Source organism: Mustelus asterias, chromosome 7 (genome assembly GCF_964213995.1).
Source record: "Mustelus asterias chromosome 7, sMusAst1.hap1.1, whole genome shotgun sequence".
NCBI lineage: Eukaryota > Metazoa > Chordata > Chondrichthyes > Carcharhiniformes > Triakidae > Mustelus > Mustelus asterias.
In genome coordinates this window covers 58,162,575-58,167,190 of record NC_135807.1, presented here as the reverse complement: position 1 = coordinate 58,167,190, position 4,616 = coordinate 58,162,575, and the positions used below count along the sequence as shown (strand labels likewise).

The window sequence follows — 4,616 nt, the reverse complement described above, 5'->3', positions numbered from 1 at the left end:
AGCAAATAGCCAGAAATCTTATAGTTTTATAATTTTGTACACCATGACATTTCTCAGTTCTTAATTGTGACTTCTATCAGTTTATTTTCTTTCTCACAGTGGCTGTCGAATAACCAGCAAAATTTCTTTCAACATCAAAAATAGTTAAAGACTAACAATGTGTATTCATGGCTAATGCTATGTGATTGGGGTGGCACGGTGGCACAATGGTTAGCATTGCTGTCTCACAGCATCAGGGACCCGAGTTCAATTCCCAGCTCGGGTCACTGTCTGTGCGGAGTCTGCATGTTCTCCCAGTGTCTGCGTGGGTTTCCTCCAGTTCTCTGGTTTCCTCACACAGGCCTCTGAAGGACGTGCTGGTTAGGTGCATTGGCCATGCTAGATTCTCCCTCAGTGCACTCAGACAGGTGCTGGATTGTGGCGACTAGGGGATTTTCCCAGTAACTTCATTGCAATGTTAACGTAAGCCTACTTGTGACACTAATAAATAAACTTAATTACAGAGAGCCCACATTGTCTTTTATTTCAAAAATATACTTTATTCATAAAAAACTCTGAAATAAGCCATTGCAAAACAACATTCCCAATAATTACAAACAGTGCAAAAAAAACCCAGTCATATATACAATACTTTACGGTGCTCAGTTATAAGACATTACATTCATTATATTTCAGTTCTTCAAACTATATACATTCATCAGATTTCACTGTGTGCTGTTGTTTTTTCAGATTAGCACACAGTTACGCAGTCCGAGGGTGTTCTACAGTTACTGGGCCCTCAGTCTGCCTTGGTTGAAAGGCTTTAAATGGTGGCCTTTCCCCATTGTGTCTTTGCGGCGGCTGCCCCAAGATTGAGAGCATCCCTCAGCACGTAGTCCTAGACCTTGGAATGTGCCAGTCTGCACCACTTGGTCGAGGACAAATCTTTGCACTGGAAGATCAGCAAGTTTCGGGCGGACCAAAGTGCGTCCTTCACTGGGTTGATGACCCTCCAGCAGCAGTTGATATTAATCTCGGCGTGCGTAGAGCACAGAGTCCTGCGTCACTGAGCTGTTCGTGATGAACCTAGACAAATACCACTGCATCTCACTCCAGACATTCTTTGCAAAGGCACATTCCACAAGGAGTTGTGCGACCGTCTCATCACCCCTGCAGCCGCTTCAAGGAAAGCGTGCGTGGTGTTGAGATCTCGGGCGTGCATGAAGGATCTGACGGGGAGTGCCCTTCTCACCAGCAGCCAAATCTTGGTGCTTCTTTGTAAGTTCTGGTGATGAGGCATTCTGCCAGATGACATTGACAGTCTGCTCAGGGAATCATCCGACAGGATCCACCATCTCCTTTTCTCTCAGGGCCTCAAGGACATTATGTGCTGACCACTGCTTGATCGCCATGTGGTCAAAGGTGTGTTTCCAGAAACATTTCTCCACGAAGGACAAGTGCTGCGGTACGGTCCAACTACTTGGAGCGTTCTGCGGCAGTGTGGCCAGACCCACCCTCTGCAACACTTGGGACAGGTAGAACCTCAAAACGCAGTGGCACTTGGTGTTAGCGTACCAAGGATCTACACACAGCTTGATGCAGCCACACACAAAGGTGGCCATCAGGATGAGGCGGCGTTGGGAACATTTTTCCCTTCATTCTCTAGAGATTTATGCATCGCTTCCCTCCGGACACAATCCATCTTTGATCTCCAGATAAATTTGAAGATGGCCTGGGTCACTGCTGCTGCGCAGGATTTGGGGATAGGCCAGACCTGCGCCACATACAACAACACGGACAGTACCTCACACCGGATGACCAGGTTTTTTCTGGTGATAGAGAGGGAGCGCTGCTCCCACAAGCCCAATTTCTGCCTTATTTTGGCGATGCGCTCTTCCCAGTTTTTGGTGCACGCCCCCACCGCTTCAAACCATATCCCTAGCACCTTAAGGTAGTCTGCCCTGACGGTGAAGGGGACAAAGGATCTGTCAGCCCAGTTCCCGAAGAACATTGCTTCGCTCTTGCCCCGGTTGACTTTGGCTCCCGAGGCCAGCTCGAACTGCTCACAGACTTGGAGGAGCCTGCGAACAGACGATGGGTCCGAGCACAAGACAGCCACGTCATCCATATACAGGGAGGCTTTGACCTGCGTGCCTCCCACATATTTCTTTTAATCCAATTCAATCAAATCAAGTCCAATTCAGAGTCTCAACAAGTTGAGACATTCCCGATCCAAGCTGACAAGACAGGGCTCTCACCTCCTGTCTTGGGCTTGATCTACATGATCCAAGCTGATTAGAGCAGGCATTGCACCTTCTCCAAGGCTTGATCTCATTTGCACCTTTGCCAAAAGGCCGAGATGCCGCTTTTAAAAATTGCTTCAAATGAAGCTAAAATGTAAACTAATGACTTCAACCAAGTACAGCATGTCGATACTACACTTGATCTTAGCCAAAAGGCCGAGAAGCATGCCACATTTTTTTTAATTTCAAAAATATACTTTATTCACTAAAAAAAATTCTCAAATATACCATTGCAAAACATATCCAAAATTTACAAACAGTGCAAAAAAAAAGTCATTTTTACAGTACTATACAATGCTTATTTACACATTACATTCAAGTACTTGAAACTATATACATACATCAGTTTACTGTGTGCTATTATTTTTCAGTTTAGCACACAGTTACGCAGGCCGAGGGTGTTCTGCAGTTACCGGGACCTCGGTGCTGCCTCGGTTGAAAGGCTTTACACGGTGGCCCTTCCCCATTGTGCCTTTTCGGCGGCTGCCCCAAGCTTGAGTGCGTCCCTCAGCACGTAGTCCTGGACCTTGGAATGTGCCAGTCTGCACCACTTGGTCGAGGACAAATCTTTGCACTGGAAGATCAGCAAGTTTCGGGCGGACCAAAGTGCGTCCTTCACCGAGTTGATGACCCTCTAGCAGCAGTTGATATTTGTCTTGGTGTGCGTCCCCGGAAACAGCCCGTAGAGCACAGAGTCCTGCGTCACCTACCTCCCACATATTTTTTTTTAATTTCAAAAATATACGTTATTCATTAAAATAAACTCTCAAATAAACAATTGCAAAACGACAGATCCAAAAATTACAAACAGTGCAAAAAGAATCATTTTTACAGTACAATACTAAGTTTATTTACACGACATCACATTTATTACATTTCATTACTTAAAACTATATTCATACATCAGTTTACTGTGTGCTGTTATTTTTCAGTTTAGCACACAGTTACGCAGTCCGAGGGTATTCTGCAGTTACCGGGCCCTCGGTCTGCCTCGGTTGAAAGGTTTTACACTGTGGCCTTTCCCCATTCCCCATTGGGGCGGCACGGTAGCACAGTGGTTAGCACTGCTGCTTCACAGCTTCAGGGACCTGGGTTCGATTCCCGGCTCGGGTCACTGTCTGTGTGGAGTTTGCACATTCTCCTTGTGTCTGCGTGGGTTTCCTCCGGGTGCTCCGGCTTCCTCCCACAGTCCAAAGATGTCCGGGTTAGGTTGATTGGCCATGCTAAAATTGCCCCTTAGTGTCCTGAGATGCGTAGATTAGAGGGATTAGTGGGTAAATGTGTAGGGATATGGGGGTAGGGCCTGGGTGGGATTGTGGTCGGTGCAGACTCGATGGGCCACATGGCCTCTTTCTGCACTGTAGGGTTTCTATGATTCTATGATTGTGCCTTTGCGGCGGCTGCCCCAAGCTTGAGCGCGTCCCTCAGCACGTAGTCCTGGACCTTGGAATGTGCCAGTCTGCAACACTCAGTCGAGGACAAATCTTTCAACTGGAAGATCAGCAAGTTTCAGGCGGACCAACGTGTGCCCTTCACCGAGTTGATGACCCTCCAGCAGCAGTTGATATTTGTCTCGGTGTGCGTCCCTGGGAACAGCCCGTAGAGCACAGAGCCCCGAGCTGCTCGGGACGAACCACGACAAATACCACTGCATCTCACTCCAGACCTTCTTTGCAAAGGCACATTCCACAAGGAGGTGTGCGACCGTCTCATCACTCCCGCAGCCGCTGTAAAAATTGATCATTAAACTGATAAGAACAGATTTTTGTTTTTATTCCAATTCAATCAAATCAAGTCCAATTCAGAGTCTCAACAAGTTGAGACATTCCCAATCCAAGCTGACAAGACAGGGCTCTCACCTCCTGTCTTGGGCTTGATCTACATGATCCAAGCTGACTGGAGTAGGCATAGGTCCTCCTCCAAGGCTTGATCTCATTTGCATCTTAGCCAAAAGGTCGAGGTGCCGCTTTTAAAAATTTCTTCAAATGAAGCTAAAATGTAAACTAATGACTTCAACCAAGTACAGCATGTCGATACTACACTTGATCTTAGCCAAAAGGCCGAGAAGCATGCCTCCTGCATATTTTTTTTATTTCAAAAATATACTTTATTCATAAAAGAAACTCTCAAATAAACCATTGCAAAACAACATGTCCAAAAATTACAAACAGTGCAAAAAAAACAGTATTTTTACAGTACTATACAATGCTTATTTACACATTACATTCATTACATTTCAGTACTTGAAACTATATACATACATCAGATTTTACTGTGTGCTTTTTGTTTTTCAGTTTAGCACACAGTTACGCAGGCTGAGGGTGTTCTACAGTT

At 45.9% G+C, this 4,616-nt stretch overlaps 1 non-coding gene and 1 pseudogene across 1 annotated transcript; both read right to left on the bottom strand.

Moving 5' to 3' along the window:
• Positions 1-2,258: 2,258 nt before the first annotated feature.
• Positions 2,259-2,450, bottom strand: LOC144496195 (U2 spliceosomal RNA). Its single transcript, XR_013498384.1, has one exon. It is a non-coding gene; the product is annotated as a U2 spliceosomal RNA (small nuclear RNA).
• Positions 2,451-4,231: 1,781 nt separating this feature from the next.
• On the bottom strand, positions 4,232-4,354 carry LOC144496187 (U2 spliceosomal RNA; annotated as a pseudogene).
• Between the last annotated feature and the right edge of the window lie 262 nt (positions 4,355-4,616).